We start from the raw sequence: 25,507 nt of genomic DNA, 5'->3' as shown, positions 1-25,507 counted from the left end.
GGGGCCACACATTTCTATTTTCAATAAAACGTCTGAGCTTTGGACCAGTTCATGCACTGAATAGACTACTTTAGTAACCATAATCAGTCAAGCTCATTGTCTCCAGTGACATAGGCAAAAACCTGTACTTCTTGCTTTTCAATGAACAGTTGGCATGGTCTAGACATTGCCTTGGAGTCTGTGACTAATCATAGAAGGAAGACAGCCAGAAGATATGCCACTTTGAAAAGAGAAATCTGTGAATGGATAACTTGATATTTTGAGACTCCAAATGCATCACCAGAAGATTGTTAAACGTTTGTGTATTTATTTTGGTTGAAATATCAGGTTTTAAAGAAAACAGTGCCTAAAGATATCAAATTCAGACACCAGGAGAAAATTTTTATGAAGCGCTTTCACTGCATAATAGAAATAATAATACTGTACATTTGTATGGCATTTGGCATTTTTCAAAGCATTTTCATCAATAATACTTTATTCTGTCTTCTGTAAAGCAATAGGGCTGGCATATTATGCCATTTTACAGGTAAAGAAATGGAGACAGAAAGGTTAACTCAATCAGTGAGAAAGCGGATATTAGAATGCTGCTCTTTGCTTGTTGGACCAGTAGACTTTCTAGAAGCTTATTTTTCTTACCTTTGGATAAATAGAACAAAATCTAACATTTGCATACTGTTGTACAGTTGGGCAGATGGGGCAGGTAGGCTTATTCTCATCTTATAGAGAAGAAAACTAATGATCTGAGAGGTAAAGTGAATTGTCCATGGTTGCTTGGCTAGTAAGTGGTAGAATTCAGGAAGAGAAACTCCTGCTTTTCCCAAAAGCCTTCTTCACATGCTTTGGCTACTGAAATCTGGAGTATTAAGTAGGGCTGCTCTCCTTTCTCCTAATCAGCTTACTACATTCTCATAGTTCCAAACAACCCTATTAGTTAACTCACTGGGTTGGTTGATTTTCTCTGACTCAACCTGCAAAAACTGAGACCCTACATCCTGGAATGTTGGTTGAAGGCTAACCAGAGATAACCTTTCTCAGTTGGCTTCTAAGTTGATTCTCTCCGATATTTGAAGAAAAAAAATGCAAAGAAGTGCCTCATCTTTTTTTTTTTTTTTTTTTTTTTTTTGCGGTGCGCGGGCCTCTCACTGTTGTGGCCTCTCCCGTTGCGGAGCACAGGCTCCGGACGCGCAGGCTCAGCGGCCATGGCTCACGGGCCCAGCCGCTCCACGGCATGTGGGATCTTCCCGGGCTGGGGCACGAACCCGTGTCCCCTGCATCGGCAGGTGGACTCTCAACCACTGCGCCACCAGGGAAGCCCATGCCTCATCTTTTAATGATAAATCTTTTAACTACCAAACATGTACCAGGCTATTGGAGACTCAGAGTAGACGTCTTTAAGTAAAGGTCCACGTGTCTTTGAGATAAATAGCTAGTCTGGGTCCAGGCTGGACCCAGAGGAGGGGACAAGTACCATGTGTGGAGAGAAAGGGAAGGGTGAGCATCGAGTAAGTTGTGAGGAAATGGGGCGGGGTGGGGGTTTCGGGAGTAGAACCGACTAGGAAGAGGAATGGAGGCCCCCCCCAGGGCACCAGGCCAGGCCATGGGAACTCCTCCCACCACCCTGGCCTTGCACACAAGTTGCTCTTAGGACACTGTTCCTGTTTGTTGGCTCATCGCTTCCAGGCTGCCATTTTGACGCATGCATCCTGAAATGGCATATAGACGTTTGCGATGTTCGCTCGAACTTCTAGGCTTAATCCATCCCTTGTGGCTACTTGTGCAGTTTCAGTTTTGATGCAAGCCCCTCTACATTGACCTTGTACAGTTATAAATGTTTTAACATCCATAAAAAGATAAAACGTGGGCTCCCATAAAGAGCAGCAGACAGAAAACACAGTAGGTAGTAGGAAGATTTGAGGCCGTGCAACACTAGTCTCTGTTAAGGCCGACGATGCTGCGAGCTTCCACTGTATCCCTGAAGTTTAATGGCTGTGAATATGGTTATCGCCGTCTTTTTAGAGGGCATTATATTAGTGTGACCGTTGGTAAGTACTGAACTCACATTTTTATTTCCACTGCAAAGGAGATCATTTCCTTTGCTCCTTTAGAAAGAGAAACGGGGGCTTTGCAGCTTTTTTAACCCCCTGGAAAATAAACTGCAGCTGCAGTATTCAGAGTCCACCAGCTTCCGAGGCTTTTGGAGCTTTACTTCTGTTAGGAAAATGTGCTGTTTATGCTCAAACGCAAGTTTCCCGGTGTTTTTGTTTTTAAGATTAAAAAACACTGGAGAGGGAAAACAAAGCTTTTAAAGCTTCATAAAAGGTTGTGAGTTCACTCCTTTCTGTTTCTCAGGGTTATAAACACGGTTCCAGAAAAAGCTCCATCTCAGAGCTGAGAGACCAGCAGATATTTAAAGGGGTAGCACCTTAACTTGTCAATTTTGAGAATACCAAATGATCCTGGAGGTTTTTTATTCCTTTAATCAGCTGTAATTTTCAGCTCTGATGCTATCTGACAGGCTTCATCTCAACCCCCCTGCAACATTGCTCCTCTGGCTTCTTCTCTGGGAGATACATGTAAGGGGGAGTGGATCTGAAAAATGAACTGACAGCATAAATTGGATGGGACATCACCAACCTATTGTGCTGGTGCCACAGTTGGAGGGGGTGAAGGGGAAAGGTTGAAAGGATGCCTGCTTCATGGAGGAGGGTCAGGTGCCAAGACTTTTTACATTTTTTCTCTTTTTTTCTTTTTCTTTCTTACCTTCCTTCCTCTCTGCTCTCTCTTCGTCCTTCCTTCTCTCTCCCTCTTCAGTTTTTAAACCCATTTCTCTCCTTCTTATCCTTCTTTGGATAATAGGCACACAGATTTTGGAGAAAATGTGATAGGTCCATACACATATATGCATATATATGCACACATACACATATGTCCATGCATATATGCTCATACATACACACACACAGAGACATACACATGTACACTCACAGGAGCATTAATATCTTGTGCATTGAACAATAAAAATAATAATAGTAATAATATATAATAAATATAATAATAATAGTAGTAGCTTAATAAAATAGGGCTGTTTATTTTTATTTATTTATTAAGGGCTATGTACCAGCCACCGTGGTCTGTGCTTTACAGAGTGTTGTCTCAATCCTCAGATCATCTCTATGAGGCTCATTTTACAGATAAGGAAGCTGATATAAACCTTGGTTGAGATGAAAAAGAGACCAGTTCCAGAGGTCCACAGCCTTCTGGTCACAAATGTCCCTGCTTTAAATTATTCCTACTCTCAGTTTTATATACAAGAGGTTATCCCCCCCCCAGACACCGACTTTGAACAGTTGCAGTTTGCGAGGAGTCATATAGGGACTGGTGGCCCTGTAGGGGTCGTGTCTCAGGTGCAAGGACTAGCATTGCTCACTCTCAGGTCCAGAGGCACTTCTCCATCACTGTACCTTCATCCAGGTGGGGAGTTGGGGGGTATAAAAAATGTGGCGTAGGGCTCAGAGTGTGGGGCATAAAGACTGCCTGCCTTCCTATCAGGGATGCCAACAGGAGGAGAAGAGGTGGTTCTGGTCATTCTTTCTGAACTTGCACCCTAGGAGGAGTCATCCCAGTGTTTCCAGGGCTGCCTGTCAGAGTAGGAAGACCTGTGTCTATCAAGTTGAGATCCTAGTGCCAGTTTACATATATGTAATGTAAGACAACCTTTTCTCCCTGCCTTTCTGCTTGCACAGGGCTTCAGGCCTTTCCTGGGTAAGGTATCCTAGCCTTCAGTATGTCAGTACAGTTGATTCTTGAACAACGTGGGAGTTAGCAGTGCCTGCACCACCACCCTTCACCCCGGGAAAAATCATGAACAACTTTACAGTCCGCTCTCCTCTCTGAGGCTCAGCATCTGTGGATCCCGTAATACTGTGGTCCGTATTCATTGAAAAAAATCTGCATATAAGTGACCCTCTCAGTTCAAACCTAGGTTGTTCGAAGGTCAACTGTACACATATCCTTAATTACTTCAAAGTCATTTTTAGGAATTCTGCTATGTTTGAATAGTTCATTTTAGAAATGTTAGCTACATTTCTACCTTAGCTTCCTGGTAGTAAAATGGAAATGTAAATCACTCCCTGTTTGGAATAGATGGTGTTAGAATATACTAAGGTGAAATTAATTTTAGTAATGAAATGGTTTTATGTATTTATAGATAGTATATTCCCATTTGATGTGATTTTGTCATTGTATAGTTATAATCCACAATCTATTTCATAGGTAAGTCCGTGGGTATCATAAGCAGAATTGAATGGAGATATGAAAATTATACCTGTCTCACTTTCCGTGATGCTTTCTCTCCAGTCTTCATTCCCCTCCTCCTCCATCTCCCCACCACAAAATGAAACAAAAACAAACAACTCCCCCTCCCCCCCCAAAACCCCGAGCAATCGATTAGAGTTCCTGTTAGGTCTTTTCTAGGTTAAGTTCATACTTTAACAACTTGAGTACAAAGGTCACATCCAAGATGCATGTATTCGCATTATGTCACACATCCTGCTTTTCCTACACACACACACACACACACACACACACACACACACGAAAAATCCCACAGTGTTGTGCAATTTGCTACTCTTCATGCAGGAGTAATTCTTCCTTCTTATTGAGGAATCTCCCTCTTAAATTACAGTTCAAGGTCATTACTGAATCACTAGTTCAATCAAGTCTAATATAACAGTTGGTGCTAGAGACTCAAATTCTTTTGCTCTTTGCTTAATGTTTTTAGTTTTAAATAATACTGCATCTTCTAGCTACCAAACAATGTCAAAGATGCAAAACATTATCTTGAAGATGGAAAATAATTAAGTGGCTTTTTAGGGTCTTAAACTTATAAAACACCCGTGAAATCTTGTATAGGTGAGACCATCACACATCATGAAGAGAATTATGCTCTAGTATTATGGTAATTAATTACATCCCCAAATAGCTTGTCGAACTTATAACCCTTACCTCAGGATTAAAATTCTTGAAATAACTGCCGTGTTTATGGTTCTAATTTGGTTTGCAATTGATTCTCCTAAAAACCATAAGCCAGAAAAGTGCTTATTTAACGGACCACAATATAGCCTTCATGGAGACTATTTTAAAATTACTCTGGTGTCCTACAAACTTTGAGTTCTTTTGTTTTCATAAATTATGAGAGGGAAATGTCACCAGTGCTCAGCGTTGTGGTGCCCCGGTTCTGCTGACAGCTGTATGATGCCCACTCAGTGCGACTGGATGGGGGCTGAGAGTTTCATCAATAAATATGACTCTGATCGCTTCATGTCAACGGTCAAGGGAATGGCGTTTAGTATCTTGAAAACACACACTACTACCAGCTACATGTGGACTTGAGAGTTGAAATCCACAATGAGGAGCCCATCTCCCTCTTCCCCCTTAACAGAAATTTCACTTTTTATCTTTCTCACAATTCTTGATGATAATCTTTTTTAAATACAGTCATATTTCTTATACTTTACCACCACATAAGGCTGCTCATATACTGTATATAGCATGTGGAAATAAGATTTGGATGGAATATTGTCCATTACATTAGAAGGAGTATTTCACCTCCCAGCCAGTTTTAGCATGGGCACAACCACTGCTTCTCTGAATCCCTAAAGACAAATAGATCAGTATTTTAAAATATAAGAAAAGCAAACCACAGAAGGCCAGGAAAACTAATTCTATGTATAGGAAGAATCGTGTGAAATAAATCTCAAGGGCATTTTTTTTTTAGAAATCAATATTAAAACATTTTGTGTGTGAATTAATTTAAAAATAAACTGCAGCTCTCCTTAATAGCCAAGCTGCCCCACTTTATCAGTTTTTTTCATTTACCTCTTACCCTTTACCTGCAAATATCTCTACCACGAAGGATATTTTAAATGGATGTTAGATCCAAATATTGTACACAGCTAGCCTTTAAATTCATTAGTTTCATTTATTTAAAAGATATATTTGTTGACATTTTGCTTCTCTCACAATTTGGTAGTATAGCATAATATATAAAATTGACAGATAAAAAGGTATTTTTGATAAAAGTGTTTTTTTAAATTAAGGATGCTATAATAGATATGGAAATCTACATACACGTAGTAAGTTTGGGTATTTTTATTTTTAGCCTGCTCTTGTTATGAAGCAATCCTTTTTAGACAGTTCTTTGTCCATAAATGCTCTGCTTGGAAAAATTTTAAAGTTAACATGAAATACCTAGGTTTAAAATGTCACACAAAAAATTAAGGTTATATCTCTATGCCACTAAATTTTTGCTTCAAGATTTTCCAGTGTTATAACATTTTTTAAATATCCACAGTCACCTTGACAGAATTTTCAGACTCTGAAATATGGTGTATTAATTTGACTGTGAATGTTTCCTTAAACCACAAAGCCCAGAAAGGCAGGAAATCTCGAAAATCCTTGCATCTGGGAAAACTCAGGGTGGTAAGTAGGTTAACATGTTACTGAAACTATAGGGAGATACAGTTTTTGACACATGAATATTAAGAACAAGGTCTTGTAGACATTTAAGCTGTGTTTTTTACCCTTTTGAATCTATTTTTACACTGACCATAATTGAAATAATGTTAAAGTGTAACCAAAAGAATTCTCAGCAAAAATGTTGAAAGGGACCGATTTATGTGTAAAAAGATCAAGAAAGACAGGCTAATTTTTAAAAAGCCCTGTGCTCCCAGTATTAATTCTCAATCTCTGCAAAATTCATTTTATACTTATTATAATGACTTTCTCTTTTTGTAAAGAAAATACTTTTTCCTGATTTATTGGCCAAACTGTAATGAGAAAATAAGAAATGTAACATCAATGGATTGTTACTCCTTTTTTTTTTTTTTTTTCTAAACACCTGGGAAAGAACTGGCTCCAGTTAATGCCAGGGCCACTTTATTTGTGTAAAAATGTAACATGGTTAATAAAATGTTAGCTATGAATAAAAATGTAATATAGTGAAATACAAATGTGGGTACTGCTAGTGTATAGTACTGTACACTCTTGTTGATTTCTTCAGTAGCAAAAAATATCTGTGATGCTCTCAGCAAATTCAATTATATCAAAAGGTGTTCTTTAGGTGGTTTGGGAAGCTTGAGATTTCAGACTTTAATGCCTGAACACAAACTGACTTTAAAAAGCAAAGATGTGAAACAGATAAAGCAACATTTTGCCTAAAGTTCATTCATCAAAGGGCTGAATATTTTGAAAAGGGTAAAAGTACTACCAAACCCATCAGGGATAAGTAAAGGCTATATACTATAGATTATTTTAATCCCCCAGCTAGATATAAAAGGGATAATTACATATTTGTGGTTGAAGCCATGTGGTGGAAAAATCAATACAACTTTTTTGTATGACACTTCATTAGTGTGAAAAATTTTTAAAGCTGAGAAGAACTGCCTTGCAATTAAATGCCTCTGCTACTGCAGCTCCAGTAATGGGTTTGTATTATTATCTAGTTTATTTGAAATAGTGGTTGCACTATAGAAGTAATTGGAAAACATTGATTATGCACTTGTATCTGGAAAGCCTGGCAAATCATTACAGGGCCTGGCAACAGTTAGTTAGCCTTACTAATGAAGCACTAATTGCTCTAAGTAGGTTAACATGTTAGTGAAACTATAGGGAGATAATAGTTTAGAAAGTTCTGAGGTATTTTGCCAAACATGCTTTTTCATTTAATATTCCAGAGATAGAAGCTATGTGGGTTTTTTTCCTTTTGTTTTGTTTATGATGTTCTTTTGGGGAAAAAAAAGTAACCTAAATGAAGTTCCCACGTTCATCTGGCTTGAAATGACTGTTTCCTTTCGTGCTGTGTTCCTTTTAACTCAACCACTTTTAGCAAATGGAACTAAGCTACTACCAGCATGGCTGCCTTGAGCAGGTTTTTGGGTCCTGCAGTTCAGAAACTTCTGACATATCTATCTTGGTTCAAGGGCTTCATGATTCAGTCCATGCAAAATCTTCCTGCTGTTGAATCATCATCCCATTGTCCTATCTACATAAAACTATAATTTAAGAAATATATATATATATATATATTTTAATCTTGAATTTAATTTAATTAGTGGAACTTAATAGGGCTTTATTAGCAGAAACAGTACATTCCCCCACTACCATTCTTGGGATGTTTAGAAGGAGAAAAAAAAATCAGCGCTGGAGAAATTCTTGCATATGTACACCAGGAGACAAACACAAGAGTGTTCATAGAAGCATTATCTGTAATAATAGCAAATAATAGCAAATTGTATTATAGTCACACAATGGAGTATTATTCAGTAGGGGAATAGGAATGATATTCAGGCACATACATTATGAATGAATCTTTGAGATAAAATGTTGAGTGAGAAAAGAAAGTTTCAAAAGACTGCATATGATATGATAACATTTTATAAAGCCCCCAAATAAATAAAGCTAAACAATTGTAACGATATATAATTAAGGAGCAAAATTATACTTTTAAAAACCTATGACATGGTATAAATACCGGGTTCAGGATAGAAGTTATCTCAGGAGGTGTGGGATAGGGGCACATAGGAGTGTCAAAAGCATTGGTGGTTGTAAGCTTTTGAATTGGGTGGTTATTTTAATATTATGATTTATAATTCAAATTTGTTACACATGTTCTTTTGTACATTACAACAGAACTTTTTAAAAAGATGAATATCTTCCAGCCCTTTAAAAATTACATCATCTTGCCAAGTCAAATAACCAAGTCTACCCCCTCTGGTTTTCTAAGGAAATCAGAGAGAAAATGTTGTTATTTTAAATTGTGTTTTGTTTTGGCTAATTATTGAGAATATAAATGTAAAAGCTAAAGGTGAAAAAATGTTTTTCTTTAATTAAAAAAAGGAATCTATGTAGAAGTTTTAACAAATACGATAATTCACTTTTGTTTCTTTACAGTCTATTCATAAGTGAGTATTTCTCTTTTCCAGGCTTCTATACTCCTCTCTACAATGAGTAGAGAGGAGTTTACATCTGAGTAGCAGATTTATCTTTTGGGGCAGTTAAGGAAACAACAGTGATATAAGGGTTGGAAAGGGCAAATTTTTGTCATTCTTACCAAAAAGCTTCCTTATTTAGCAACACTTACCAATATAAAAGGCAATTGAAGAATATAATCCCTGTAAGATGTCCAACAACGTTTGGAGGTCAGTGAGAGAGGGATGAGCCAATATTGTGTATCTTGCGTTCCTTGCCTGGCCATTTTTTTCTCCTTGTACCTAATGCAGATCTTGGCATCTAGAAAGCGATCGACACATACCTTTTTTTTTTTTTTTTGTGGTACGCGGGCCTCTCACTGTTGTGGCCTCTCCCGTAGTGGAGCACAGGCCCCGGACGCGCAGGCTCAGCAGCCATGGCTCACGGGCCTGGCCGCTCCACGGCATGTGGGATCTTCCCAGACCGGGGCACGAACCCGTATCCCCTGCATCGGCAGGCGGACTCTCAACCACTGCGCCACCAGGGAAGCCCGACACATACTTTTGAGTCAAACTTTTTGTGGTACCAATTTCTACAAAGATAGATACCCTGAAATATGTGATTATATTTGAATGCCAAAAGTGAACATTTACAAATAAGATGACAATGGCTCACAGAAGTTCAGCTACCTAAATCCTTGAAATAAGTGAGAAAAACCCTCTTCTGAAACAAACCAGAGACTAGCGATGCTCTTGAATTTTTCTTTGTACTTTCAACATATAGTAGAATGGTATTATTTTGAGAAATGCAGCTCATGGGGGGAGAATGCCCACAAAAATCCTAAAGAGTCTGTGGTTCAATATAAAAGATGCCAAAGAATAATTATCTTTTAGATATACCTCCTGAAGTGTATACAGGTGTGATCAATGAAACCTAGGATTTTCTTCCAAACAGTGTGAGGTGGGAAGTGAGAGGAAGTATAGATGAAACCAGACTGGCCATGAGCATGAGATGATACTTGTCGAAGCAGGGTGATAAGAACACGGGAGTTATTCCTCTGTCTCCTTTTGTATATTCAATTCTTTTCCTACAATAAAAGGTTTAAAATACATGGGGACAGACTTACTGAATTTCTTACATGAAACTATTCTGTTAAATAGTACCTAGAACTACTCATTCTCCCTCTTTGGGTTGGGAAAAAATGTCAGATTCTCATTCTAGCCACTGATTCCTCTGAAAAGACTCATTTGTTTAATTTAAAGTGACATTGGGTGGTAACAAACAGGTGCCATTAGTGATGCCAGTTGAAATGGAACTCTTAGCCTTCAATAGGGGTTTGTTCTTCCCTGAGTGTTGATTTTTTTTTTCCCACTTGGCGTTATTGGAAGGCTCTGGCTGGGGTGGGCAGTTACAGAGAGGGGGTTATTGTTTAAATGTGACCCTGTTTCTAGTCTCAACTCAGAGGGGAGCCATTCTGGTTGCATTCAACATTGCAAAGAAACGTAACAATGCTCTGAGAGCCGCGTTCTACAAACCAGCTCATCATTGTAGATGGGGCATGTTTAGACTACTAAGGCAAATCATAAAAGTACAGCCTCGACCGCCAGCTCCTTTGGCAGCACACGTTGTCCTCAGGCCAGATACGCTTCTGGGCAGCCCCCGCGCCACCAGCTGCGTGGAAAGCACATCCGATGATTCCGAAATGTGGAAAGTGGAGTTAGGGAAGTATAAATGCGCCTGGTGAACATTATCTGCAAGGTCTTTCATATTAAGGAAATCATGACACCTGCCAATCTTTCAAATTCCAAAGGGTAAAGCATGAGGCCTAGTAGGCTGTCATTGAACATGACAGGCTTAATATCAAGTTTATAACAGAAAAAGGGCAATCTTATTGTGGTTTATTCAGTTTTATGTTGCTGGGTTGGTAGGAAGGCTCTTTCTCTCTCTCTTTTTAAAAATATCTAATTTATAACATTTGAAATACCAAACAGATTCTTTACATATCTCCTGAGCCCCTGCTCCTCTTCACTACCCCCTGTTTCTTCTTTAGGGAGCAACCCTAAATCCTTCCAATTTAGCATCTCTGTGAGGGCAGACAGTGGTGTCGGTTGAGAATTTCCTTCCATTGTTATAGAGCTGTTTCTAACTGCAAACATCTCCGTTTAATTACTGCTCTGACTGTTGCTATATTTTCACCCAACCTGCCCCTCGCTTGAGCCCATTGGGCTGAAGAAAGAATTACTCCCTGCGCTGGTCCTTAGCCCTGCTTGTTCGGATCTGTAATTGGCCCTGTGTTTTTGACTTTTTGCTAATAAGCAGCTTACTTTCTCTCCCCGTAGACTCAACCCACCACTTTTGTTTCATGAATTTTACAAAGGATTTTAATAGATGCTTTAGGCTATGCAAAATGTTATATGAAGGGAAGCATTAATGCAACAGCCTTGACACAAAGGACGTGTGAATGGCTGCTTATCATTACAGTCAGGTCTCAAAATTTTCATTAGGAGTTCTGGAGGACAAAAGAAGAAAAAAGTGCAGCTATATGAAGGAATATTAACCTATACTGTGTAACCAACTATAATTGCTTAGCATTTTACATTAACTCTCTTCAGACACGTTCTCTCATTATTTTTACACATACATAATAACTGCTTATTACAGCGGTATAGTCCATGTCGATACATTGTGGATAAGGTTGTGTCAGCACTTCTAATATAAGACCCACTTTCATGGGTTTAAAACAGCTGTAAAATTTACCTCCAGACCAGAGATTGGTAATCAACTTTCCACCTGGAGAGGGAATTTTGTTTAAATTAAAAAAAAAAAAAAACCTGAGATACTTTCATTAAGAGAAAAAGTTGCTTGTTTTAAATTATGGACATAAACAAAATGAATGAACATGTCTAAGACAATTTTTGAATTTCTAAATATGGAGATTTACTTAAACACATTCTGAATTGTGCTTTTGATAAATGTAAATGAATTGATTTTAAACAGCACCAAAATTAAATACCACATCCATTAGTAAATAGACCTTATTAAAAATGTTTTATTCCCAATAGATTGCATTTTATACTATGGTGCTAGGAACTTCATACATATTTTCAAGATATAATCCATAGTTTTCATTGGAAAATGAATAAAAATATTTACCAATTTCAAGTGTTAGAGCCTGTGAAAAGTCATTCACTTACATAACAACGTGCAGGTTTTTAGAACTATTCTGAAATTCTGTTTTATGAAAGTCCCTGAACAAACTGTTTTGACTAAGAGAAGGAGAGTAGGAATTCAGCAAAACACTGGTCTTACTTTGCTCTAAAATTGGGGACTGTGAAGAGTAAGTGGTAGATTAGTCATATGAAAAAATGGGTCCACTTGTAGGGGTTTGAGCTTCTGGCAGAAGTGATCCAAAGAATAATTATTGCTAATTTTCGTTTACTTTGTAAATAGTCCAATTTTCTCAAGTTTTCCAATTTTTATACAAGGTGAAGTATTTTGAAGTCATGCTTAAATAATAACGATCAGAGACGTATCAGCATTCCTCCCCCTCAACTGTTCCCAATTCACCTGTCATAAGAGATACATTTGTTTCTAAAGGAAATGAAAGCTACAAAAATAGCATATAGTTTCTTAATATTATGAGAGAAACTCTTATGTGTGAATGAGAACTTATATGGAAATTTCCCCTTATGTTGGAAAAAAGCTTAGAAAAATATTTTGAAAATAATTCCAGCTATACTGGTTCTATGGCAAAAATGAAAAAACTACCTTAAATGCGTTACGTTTTTTTTTTTTTTTTTTTTTTTTTTTGCGATATGCGGGCCTCTCACTGTTGTGGCCTCCCCCGTTGCGGAGCACAGGCTCCGGACGCGCAGGCTCCGGACGCGCAGGCTCAGCGGCCATGGCTCACGGGCCCAGCCGCTCCGCGGCATATGGGATCCTCCCAGACCGGGGCACGAACCCGTATCCCCTGCATCGGCAGGCGGACTCTCAACCACTTGCGCCACCAGGGAGGCCCTAAATGCGTTACGTTTATGAATAGATCAAATCTATGAGACACCAATGGGATGAGGTAGAGCTGTGTCCTTAATTCCACAAGCTTCTAGTTTTTGTCTGTTCCTTTCGTCCTTTTAGCTCAAATGAGAAGGCCAACCTTAGCTACATTTCTCAGACTTAGCCTATTCTCTGACATAGCCCAAGAACTGCTAAAAAAAAAAAAAGAAAGAAAAGAAGAGACGTTCATTTAAAAGCACACCCCCCTTAGAGTAATATTGGATTCTATAAAGCAACGTATTCTACTCCTACCTCTTGAAGTGACAGCTTACAGAGGGTGGGAACATGGACTAAAAGTGGCTCTCAGCTCAGAGACATTAATGTTTCATGGTTTTAATAGAGAAAGGAAGTAGCAGCTCTGTCCCTAAACTGTTGGAGTGAAGGGTTCCTGGCTGGCATTTGTGCGATGGCGCTTCTGTTTTGGAAAAGCTGCAACTTGTTAGTACAATTCCAGTAAACAGAGTGCTGGCCTCACATAGCTAATTAGCTGTGGCCCCGGCTTGCCTGTGTTATGTAGTGACAGTCTAATCAGAGATGATTGTCATCAGATATCACAGATGTCTCTGTCTTGCTACTCAGCCCAGGCAGGTGCTGGTGCAGTTTGGGGAAGGAGGCGCTGGATGCTGTTCAAAGACACTGGGTCTCTGGGTGCCTCAGCTGCCGTTTCCAGGCAGCTCATCACTCCTGCCTGCTGCGAGGAAGAAAGCAGGGTTAGGCAAGGGGAGTATCATACCTGTCGGGTTTTCCAGGAGGCAGTGATGCAATCAGTTTGAAAGGAGAGGTTTCAGAACAAAAATGTGTAACTGAAAGCTACTCAGGACTTTTTTGAGCCACCTGGGATTCTCAAAGATGACAAATGCTGATTCTTTTGATTCATTCCATATTTTTGAACTGAGTATTTAAGAGAGTTAAAGGAACAGGTTTAAAGATTTACAAGCCATAATCAAGGATGTGGTAAGAAAACTAAAGCACTATACAAGAGGTGTGACTTTAACCCTAAAGCAGAAATCTGTAACCTCATAATCCACCTCTCACTCTCAGCTGGTCCTTCTCACTCCACCCGCCATAAGCTTATGACACCCTCCTCTGTTCTCTGGCCCCTCTACCTAGCATCTGGGTGTCCCTCAGAAGTAATGGAATTTCCTCTCACCGGGGTTGCTGGTAACCTTCACTCTGACAGATGCTCAGCTTCCCAAACTTCTCTCAGAAATGAACGTTGCCACCCCGCAGCCACCATCTTTAAATACCCATCCCCCTACCTCCACCCGGCTTTTCCAGCACTCTCTCTGCTTCCCCAGCTTCTTCTTGGGCTCTGTCCAGACCCTTCTTCCTTGTATTGTCCCTAACACTTGAGTCTCAAGGGGTTCCACCCCTAGTCTTTAGCCTGTGCCCTCTGCAGCTGCCATGTCCTAGGCAACCTCATCTACACCTATGGCTTCAACCACCAAGCCCACTCTAAAGATGCCCACATTTCCTTTCACAGCTCAGACCTAGGCTTCACATGTTTATCAAACATATGCACTGAATGTCCTGTGGGCATCTCATATTTAACTTGCTCCAAACTCTAAACTCATCTATTCTGTACCCAACCCCTTCCCACCCTAGGTTCTCCCTCTAAACCAGGTCCTCCTTCGTATTTGCCATCTCAGTGGAGACTCCACTCTTCACTTGGGAAACCTGAGTCAGAGCCTTGAAACCGCTGTGGACCCCTGCTTCCCTTAGCTCCCCAAGCCTGGCTCTCAGGAAGCCTGGGTGTGTCCTCCTCCTTCAAATCTCTAGAGTCATTCCCTCCACTCCATTCTCCCTGGTCTTCGTTATCTCCCTGCTGGGATAATTTTTGGTACAAATGCACCCTTCACCTGCATTCAGGGCAATCTTTCTAGAAGGCAAATCTGATCCTGTCATACCCTTGCTCAGAACCTTCAGTGGATCCCTAAATTTTGAAGGAAGCTTGGTCAGGCTCTCTTGGGTGGACCCAAGCCCCCCTTTCTGGACCTCCCTATTGGTCTCCCCCACAGAACCACGGGCTGCAGTTTCCCCACTGCCCCACTGCCCCCCTGCTCTGGTCACAGGTCTGGTTATAAGTCTTCACGTGTATGTAAGATGCCCTTCCCTAGTCTCCCCACCCGAGTAATTCTCAGACTCACCTCAGAGTTCTCCTTTTCTAGGAAGCCTTTTCTGACATTTCTAAGCAGAAGAAAATGCTACTTCCTAAGTGCTCCCAGTGTCACATTTTCAGATTTCTATAATAGCTCTAATTATATCCCTATGAATGTTAACATATCTGTCTACTCCACTTGACCAGGAATCCCTGGAGGGCAAGTAATGTTCATCTTTGTAACTCTTCATCTGGCCTAGTACCTGGCACAGAGCAGACCTTAAATATTTATTAAATGAATGAATCAATCAATAAATGCAAGGATGAATGAAAGAATGGATGAATGAATAGGAATGTATTGCATAGGGATAGCTAGGAAGAAGACTAATGTCTTAAAGGTTTCTTCAACTTTACACAAAGTGTTAGGGACCTCAGAGCCTATGTCAGGATGAGACAGCAAATATCAGTAATGGTGATGAGGATGATGATGATAACCACCACCATTCATTAGGCCCTCACTTTGTGCTAGGTTCTAGGCCAAATTTACATAAATTATCCTATTTAATCCATTTGAAGTCTTATAAACACAGTTTTCCCTCTCTTACAGATGAGGAGATTGAGGTTCAAGGTGACATAGGTAGTGAACGATAGAGTCAGGACATGAACTCAGGAATACCTGCCTACATCAAAGTCTGTAGTAAAAATGCTAGGCTTACAGTGCCTACATTGTCACAGGTATGGTCTTGAGAGGTTTACACTTTGGAATTTAGGCTGTAGTAGAGCATGAAAAGGAGGTATGAAGAACACCCTTACTACTTTATGGTTAAAAATAAGATGGAGGTTTTTACCAAAAGGTGGCCAATCTATTACCTCAGCTAATTATGGTACCAGGCTATGCTGGGGGTTCTATTTCTCCATCAGTCAGTTCTCTTTCTCAGCCCTGGGACCACAGATGAATCCCTTACCTATGACAGTCACCTTGCAAATTGCAAGCCTTCATTCATGAGTGGGGCTCAGGAAAGTATTGGGTTTTAAAAAGCATTCAAATTGCTGATGTAGAGTAGAATCCATGCCCAGGAAGTTCAGCAAAAATGTGGCCAGAACACTTGGTTTGCAAATGAAACATTTTCACAACCCACTTATTATTTGTTAGATGTGATTTTTTTCACTAAATTAGTTGAATAATTGAACCCATGGTTATCGTGGCACTGAGCAGACAATCTCAACGGCACATGGAATAAAGAATGTGTTAGAGCAAAGTGAGAATGTGGGAGAGTTGGTTGAATTTAAAACTTCTGGATGCTTGTAAATAATTGAAAGCCTGTTTTCCAACATTTAATTGGGTGAAATATAAGGGTCTTTTTATTAAAAAAATTTTTTTTGGAATGGTGAGGAAGTACTGGAAAAAATACATCTTTGGCTTTGGCACTGAAAACATAAAGTTCTTGTACCTTCTCTCCCACCCCCTGCCTTTTCTAATATGTTTACTACATTTTTCAGTTTCTGGTTTGAATTTTAGTTTGTCAAGTTTCTGAAATACAAGGAATACAAAATTTCCTAGCAATTGAGGTAGATACTGACTCATTTTAATTTGAACCATTTTGCGAGGCTCACTGAAAAACAACAATGCTCTTAAAAAGCCACAACTCTTTTAAAAGTATAGTAAGGACCAGGGAGGACACTAAAGTCTCCTGATTTGCGTGTGAGTTTGTAACTTTAATCAATACATAATCTGTTATTTTTACTGGGGAGCATTTTTTTCCAGCCCTGTGATTATATGCAAAAAAAAGAAAAAAGAAAAATATGTGTGGCCAAGGAAATAAGAATAAGCAAAATAGCATAAATAAGCTAGTGCAGATTTCAGTCCTATATATAACCATATAGAGTAATTCTTATTATCATTTGTACTTGTGGTACCTTGCAGTTTGGAAAGTACTTTTGCGTGTGTGTGTGTGCGTGTGTGTGTGTGTGTGTGTGTAGTCACATTAGGACAATAGGTCGAACCTATGAGGTTGGCAGATAAGTATCATTATCCCTAATTTAGAGAAAGGATAACAGTTTGAACACAAGTGACTTTCTTGTGGTCTAAGTAGGTTTTCTGAAGCCTGGTGCCTTATCCCCCCCATAACCACACAGCAGCAAATGTGCATGTACCTGTCTGTGCTAAAAGCTGTGCTCAGAATGCAGACTCAAGTTCAATTCTGTAGCAGGTTAGAATAGTAAGCAAATTTAAGATTGTGCAAAACTTGCATTTCTGGTCCCAAAGCCTGGTTTAATAAAAGCAAATCAGCCTTGATTATTGCCTAAGTAAATGAAAGTTTTAATTAAGCTTAGCTCCCTGGTTGGAAATAAAAGCCTGTGGAACGCAAACATACCTGAGGAATGTGAGCAGGCAGCTGTGAGCTTGTGACAGGGGTGTAGGCACATTTGTTTCTGTTTGCCTGGTGTCCATCTTAGGGATTGCAAGACAGTAAACCCTTAACAAATGAGGGATGGAGTAAAGAAGGAAAAAAAGGGGGGAGGGAGAAATTAAATGAGTGAATGAGAAATAGAGGGGGAAGGGGAAGGACAGGGAGACAAACTTCATTCACTAATTGGCTGTACTGAAGGTGAATATTAATGAAGGCATGGTTTGGAGACTTGCCAATTTGTTCTTCCTGCCTTGGCTGTTAGCTGACTGCCTTTCATTAGGTATGAATATATATCCACAAGCATTCGTACGTAAGTCACCATTTCTGTATACACCCCCCACCACCACACACACACACTCAAAATGAGCTTCCTGTCTAACACAAAGGGCAAGAGTAAAGATATCATTAAAGAGGATGATAAAAATACTGGAGGTAAGAGGAAACATTTCAGGTGAGAGTTATATATCCTTGAATAATTAGTATGCTGAAATTGAAACACACACACACACACAGAGAGTTTCCATAAACTTGGAAAGTGTAGAGAGGTGACTCTTTTTGTGAAAATGGAGTTTAAAATATTTACTGAGATATGAAAGCTGCTCAAAGTAAGGCGCTTTCTACAAATCACAACAGGGGAGAAAAGAGCCCAACTTCTGAAGATGCTAGCCAAATTATGATCTGTTTCCAACAGAGGGATCCACCTTAAGAAAGGTCCAGAGAGCTCAATAGAAACCAAATACAGTAAAAGGAAGTTGGGAGTGTGGGTGTCAGGCTGTCAGTAATCTGACAGCCGTGGTAACTACCCTCTAATCCAGCCAGCTCCAGCGACGCTCTCAGCTGACACCACCAGGACTGACTGACAGCTGAGGAGCAGGCACTTTTTACAGGCTCAAGTGACATCCAGTCTATTAAGGCTGACAAGCACAAAGCAGAGATTTGCCCTGAATGGTTTGGTACTGAAGCCTAGTAAAGGGGTTATTTGAAAGGTCTTAGAGAAAGTGTCAGACTCCAGCTCAGATGATAACAATATTGTAATGATGGTACTGGACAATGAAGTGCTATGATTGCCCATATGGGCCGGGAAGACTGTAGTGAATGGGGAACGCTGAGAAGGGGCACACACAAGCTGATTCTCCAAGACCAGCGTGCAACCGTTCAAAGAATTTCCTTTGGTGGTGTGTTCGCTTGGGCCTTGGGGAGCTTCCCAAAGTTGCATATTAATTGTGTTGTTTGCATGGGAGCAGTGGGGGTGGAGAGTAAGCAGTGATAGAGGACTAGATACAAACTAGGCACCATCTAAAAGGAATGTTTGCCTGCCTTTGGTTCACTCTCTAGTTCATTAAAGAGACACTGAAAATATTTTCCAGAAGAAAATGAATGGTAATTTTCAGACTATTGCTCTGCTTATTAACTCTGGCTGAAAAATAAATTAGCAACTGCAACGTTACCATTATATCATCATTGCTGTCTTGACTACACTGGCTTCCACGGGTGCCAGGCATGGTGTCAACAACACCACCCAGGATTTATTCAGAGTTCTCTCTATGAAATAAAACAAAGGGCAAGTATCATAATCCTGTTTTATTGATAGAAAACTGTCTCCTGTTGTCACTATGCACTCTTAATTGGGTGAAGCATATTTTTATGTGTATATTTATTTGTAACCCATTTATTCATTGATTGCACACGTATTGTGTCCTTGTCATGAGACAGGTACTAAGGAAGGATATCCTGAGGATAGCACAGTAGCAAGGGAGTGTGGTTCCTGTCCACACACTGCTTAAAATCCAGGGCTAGGTGTTGATGTTCAGCTTATTGTACCACTATCAACATGCCAGATGTTAATATATTGACATACTTCTATACTGATAAATAGCCCCTGCTCTGAGCCCCAAAAAATGGAACCCTATATGCTTCCCTCGTCTGCCTCTCTGGGCCCTCCCTCATGACTTCTTCAAATCCACCATAATCCAGCAACAAAAGAATAAATAAATACCTGGCATATCAGGGGCCCCATGTCCCTGGCCCAGCATTCTACCCAGTTTCCATTCTGATTTGTCTTCCTGATTTTCACATCTACCAGTTGTGAAAGAGTTTAAACACCACCATTGGTGGAGCTCATACTTCTAAAATTTATCCAAAAATTTCAAACTCTCTTTCTAGATTTCTACATTTACTCTTTCAAAATTCTCAAAAATTTAAATTCTAAAAGTTTTCCCACATAGAACTTCTTTGGGAGTCCTATACTTAAGGGAGTTGATGTTTGAGTGTGCATTGGTAATAAAGAATCTTTAAAATTTGTAACAAAACAAAACTGCAGCACTACCACCAAGAAACCAGAATTTGCTCTTAGGAATTTGGATTTGTCTAAATGACTTCCATTTAAAATGTCTGATCTGGCTTGTCTCAACATGTCTCTAAGATTATCCGTGAAGATACCAAAAAAAGGACTAAAATTTATAATACCTCCCAAATGTTAGCAAAGATAGTGATTATTCTGGCATGTGGGAATAATAACCTCAAAGCTGTAGCTCCCCCAGTGGTGCAACAATGAAAAACAAAACTGAGAACTTCACAGTGTTATGCAGCTAGAAACCAATGACACCTGCCATCAAAAAGGTAAATGGGGGAATAACATAATCTTCTCCATCTGTCTGCCCTATTATTGAGAAACATAAAAACTACACCAATCAAAACACTCAGCAGCCATCCCTTCATTAAATGAATGCCACTTTGTAAGTCATCTGATATCCTGTACTCTTGTCCACTTTCCCTAATGTGTCATTTGAGACTTCAACTTCTAGAAAATGATCAGTGAAAATAAGGGAAGAATGGAGGTGATACTTTTTATTTTGGGAGGCAAAGTACAAAAAGTAAAGTTTACAGATCGAAGCAAGGAAAAGAATACTGGAAGCAACGTGTAAAGGATTTTTTAAAAATAGTTTTAATTGTGTTAAATATCTTAAGAGTATAAAAGAATCAGGGAACGGAGAGAGAAAATCCTCTCTGCCCAGCATTGCCAAGTGAGATGAAAACCTGCTTAATATTAAAAACTGGTCTAGGAGTTTTGCATATTCAGCTTCGGGGTGGGAGTGCGGCAACAATGGAGCCAAGGGTCATCCAGATAACCAAACTGCTGACAAACACCAAATCTGAAAGATTTCTTCTTGTTTACGGTTGAAGGAACAGAAAATCAAAGCAGCATGAGGCCATTGAAAAGATTATTACACAACAGGAGTAAAGAATACTATCTGAATGATTGGGATAAAGTTCAGATCTATGGAGGTAATTTACAGTAAGAGTCAGAAGCAAACTCCTTTCACCTAAAAATTTTTGAAAAGAAACAAGCATGAGGAGGAGGAAAAGGAGAAGGTGAAGAAACAGCTTCTATAAACGAGGAACAGCTGTCTATTAGGGGAGAACATCTTAAGATAAAAAAGATGATAAAATAAGATCAGATTTCATGAAAATAAAAAGAGCAATGCTAAAATTAAAATCCTTTTCAGGGAAACAACCTGCAGAAAATTAAGTTACTGTTATAAGGGACAAACATGAAAAACCCTTTTGGAGAACTTCCAGTCAATAGGTCACCATAAGATCATGTTTTATCCCTCTTCTTTTTTGTCAACATCCCAAACATAGAAATAACAGATAAAATATTAAAAATAATCGATGCACAAAACATACTATACTCAAAAACAAGATAAATATTTGCAGACAAAAACTAAACAGAAGCACAATGCAGGCAGCAGAGCCAAAGGCACTAGTCTGCTGGGCATGAAGTCCAGAAGAAGTCAGAGGCAACCAGGAATTTATATCCAAGAGAGACCAGAGCCAGTCGAGGAGATAATGCCAAGCCAGAAAAGAAAGATGAAGAAAGAAGATAGGATCAAAGAGGCAAGTGGGGCCTGGGCCAACCCTAATTAATGGATGTATCTGTTATAACCTTACAATGAGTAGACAACATAAGATCTGGTTCTGGGACTTCAAGGCCATATGGAGGTTACAGAGAAAAATAAGTATGAGTGAGCACCAGAGAAAGGGGAAAGGTAAAAGCAAAAGGGAGTGAGAGGAAGAGACATAAACTCACTTGGGCCTCCTAGCTACAATTACAAAACACATGATTATCAGTAATCCAGCTAAGAAAGAGGACACCAAAATCAACACTCAAAAGAGGAATTCATTCCAGATTTAAAATGTAGAGTAATCTGAAGATAAATTTCAAGTACAGTATGTTTATGATCCTGAAAGGAACTAAGGAAGTAATAATGTAACAAAAAAATAAAAAAGAAATTATTAAACAAAATAGGCAGTATTGAAACAAAAACAAGTAGATTTGAAAGAGAACCAATCAAAATTCCAGAATTTAAAAATATAAATATTGAAATATAAAACCCTGTAATATCAGCAAAAATTATGGAGTAAGGACCATTGAAAATTCTCTCCTCCATAAAAGCAAAGAGAAAACTGGCAAAAATGGTCAGACTCAACTTTTTTAGAACTCTGAAAATTAAGCAAAGGCTTGCACCAATCCAGGGACCATTTTTCAAGAAAAACAGTTGAATCTCGATAGGAACAATTGCCTTATGGTGTTTTAATTTGCCCTAGTCCCATCCTCCTTTCTCCAGCTCTGTGGCAGCCTTGAAAATCAACAGCCTGTAATCACAGTGAAAACTGACAGCTTGGCAGCCATCGGCGTGGGCAGAGCTTGTTCAAAGCCCTTTTCCCAGAGTATAGTCATTCCTTGACATTTCTGGTGGTTCCCTGGAAGACGACATTTACAAGGCTCTCTTTATTTGACGGGAATCAGAGCTTACCCAGTGCAAAAATGCTTTTCCCTGGGGAAGATTGTTGAAAATAGTTACAGGTAATTGTTTAACTTCCTAACTGCCTGAGGAAGTGGGTTACAGTTGGTGTAAACTGTAAGACTAACCAAAAAGCTTAAGAGGGAAATGAAATGTCAATAGGAGTTTGAAAAACCTCAACATGTTCCTGGAAGTCTAGAACTCCGTGTATAGGCATAAGACCATGCACATGCTTAGGAACAACCTGTGAAGGCCCTAACCACTCATCTTTGGATGACCTTGAGGGTCTGCACAGCAGGAAGTAAAGACTAAGGCAGAGTGGTCAGCTGCCTGACTCAGTTTTGAAGATGTGCCCAAACACACACACACAGCCCCTTGGCAAAGGAAAACGTAGTGTTCTAGACATTTAAGAAAATCTCTGTCATTAGCTGACCACAGAGCCAACAGAGCAGAGATTTCAATAGCCATACATGACAAATAATATAGACTTTACCAAATTAGTTCAGGTGTCACTAAACAGAGAGCAACAACTTCAACAAGCAGTAACATCAAGAAGCCCTGGAAGGAGGAAAAAAATCTGATTTCTAGAGTTGCCACATTATAGTATTTGAAGTGTCCAATTTTCAACTAAAAATTAAAAGACATGCAAAGAAACAAAACTGTATGGTCAGTATACAACAACCACAACAGGAAAGTAATCAAGAGAAACTATCCCGGAGGAAACTCAGATGTTAGACTTACTAGGCAAAGACTTTAAGTCAGGCATTTTAAATATATTCAACGAACTAAGGGAAACCATGTCTAAAGAAAAGTATTGAGAACGATGTCTCACCAGATACAGAATATTAATTTAAAGGTAGAAATTAAAAAGAGGAAAAGAAATAGAAACTCTAGGGTTGGAAAGGACAATAACTGAAATGAGAAATTCACAAGTGGGGCTCAACACCAGATTTAGCAGGCATAAGAAAGCCTAAGCAAACTTGAATATAGATCAAGTGAGATTATCTAGTCTGAAGAGCAAAAAGAAAAATGACCAGAGACACACACAACATCACTAAGCATAGAAACATACACATAATGGGAGTCCCAGAGAAGACAAAGAAGGAGAAAGGGATGGAAAGGATATTTGAAGAAATAAAGGCAGAAAACTGTCCAAATTTGATGAAAAGAATTAATCTACATATCCAAGAAGCTCAATGAACTCCAAGTAGGATAAACTTAGATTCACATCTAGACACATCATAATCACATTGTTCAAAGACAAAGAGAAAACCTTGAAAGCAGCAAGAGAGATCCCAACACGTGTAAGGGATCATCAATAAAATTAGCAGCTGATTTCTCATCAGAAACCATGGAATCCGAAAGGCAGCAGCATAACATATGCATTCCTGAAGGAAAAAAGCTGTCAGTCAAGAATTTCATATTCAGTAAAATGATACTATAAACATGAGGAAGATAAAAAAAGGAAAAAACTTAGAATTTCTTGATCAGAAAATAACTGAGAGTTCACTGCCATAAATATAAGCTACAAGAGTTTGTTACTAGCAGATGTGGCTTATGAGAAATACTACAGGTAATTCTTCAAGCTGAAATGAAAAGACACTAGGTAGTAATTCAATTCAACATGAAAAAATAACACTGGTAAAGGTAACTTTACTGGTAAAGGTAACTTACTTATGTAGGTAAGTATAAAAGACAGTAATAATGTATTTTGTGTTTCTAATTACTTTTACCCTTCTCATTTAAAGGATAACTTCATAAGGCAATAATTATAAATGTATGTTGATGGTCACAACATATATGAAAATGTAATTTGTGACAAAACCAGTATAAGGGAGAGGAGTAATTAAGCTATATTGGAGCAGTTTTTATATACTATTTAAATTAACTTAGTATTAATCTGAACTAGATTGCTATAAATTAAGATGTTAATGGTAATCCCCAGGGCAACCACCAAGAAAATAACTTGAAAATATATAATAAAAAAAAACAAGGTAGTTAAAATCTTACAGAACAAAATACCTGTTTAACACAAAAGAAGACAGTAATGAATAGAGAAAAAAGACATAAGACATATAGAAAACAAGAAAATGGCAAACATAAATCCTATCTTTTTTTTTTTGCTTATTTTATTTTGTTAACATCTTTATTGGAGTATAATTGCTTTACAATGGTGTGTTAGTTTCTGCTTTATAACAAAGTGAATGAGCTATACATACACATATATCCCCATATCTCCTCCCACTTGCATATCCCTCCCACCCTCCCTATCCCACCCCTCTAGGTGGTCACAAAGCACCCAGCTGATCTTGGTGCTGAGCTATGTGGCTGCTTTCCACTAGCTATCTATTTTACATTTGGTAGTATATATAAGTCCATGCCACTCTCTCACTTCATCCCAGCTTACCCTTCCCCCTCCCCACATCCTCAAGTCCATTCTCTATGTCTGCATCTTTATTCCTGTCCTGCCCCTAGTTTCTTCAGAACCTTTTTTTTAAAATTCCATATATATGTGTCAGCATACAGTATTTATTTTTCTCCTTCTGACTTACTTCACTCTGTGTGACAGACTCTAGGTCCATCCACCTCACTACAAATCACGCAATTTCATTTCTTTCAATGGCTGAGTAATATTCCATTGTATATATGTGCCACATCTTCTTTATCCATTCAGCTGTCGATGGAACTTAGGTTGCTTCCATGTCCTGGCTAGTATAAATAGTGCTACACTGAACATTGTGGTACATGACTCTTCTTGAATTATGGTTTTCTCAGGGTATATGCCCAGTAGTGGGATGGCTGGGTCGTATGGTAGTTCTATGTGTAGTTTTTTAAGGAACCTCCATACTGTTCTCCATAGTGGCTGTATCAATTTACATTCCCACCAACAGTGCAAGAGTGTTCCCTTTTCTCCACACCCTCTCCAGCATTTATTGTTTGTAGATTTTTTGATGATGGCCATTCTGACTGGTGTGAGATGATATCTCATTGTAGTTTTGATTTGCATTTCTCTAATGATTAGTGATGTTGAGCATCCTTTCATGTGTTTGTTGACAATCTGTATACCTTCTTTGGAGAAATGTCTATTTAGGTCTTCTACCCATTTTTGAATTGGGTTGTTTGTTTTTTGGATATTGAGCTGCATGAGCTGCTTGTATATTTTGGAGATTAAT

Source organism: Mesoplodon densirostris, chromosome 8, assembly GCF_025265405.1.
Source record: "Mesoplodon densirostris isolate mMesDen1 chromosome 8, mMesDen1 primary haplotype, whole genome shotgun sequence".
NCBI lineage: Eukaryota > Metazoa > Chordata > Mammalia > Artiodactyla > Ziphiidae > Mesoplodon > Mesoplodon densirostris.
Note: the sequence above shows the minus strand (reverse complement) of the source record.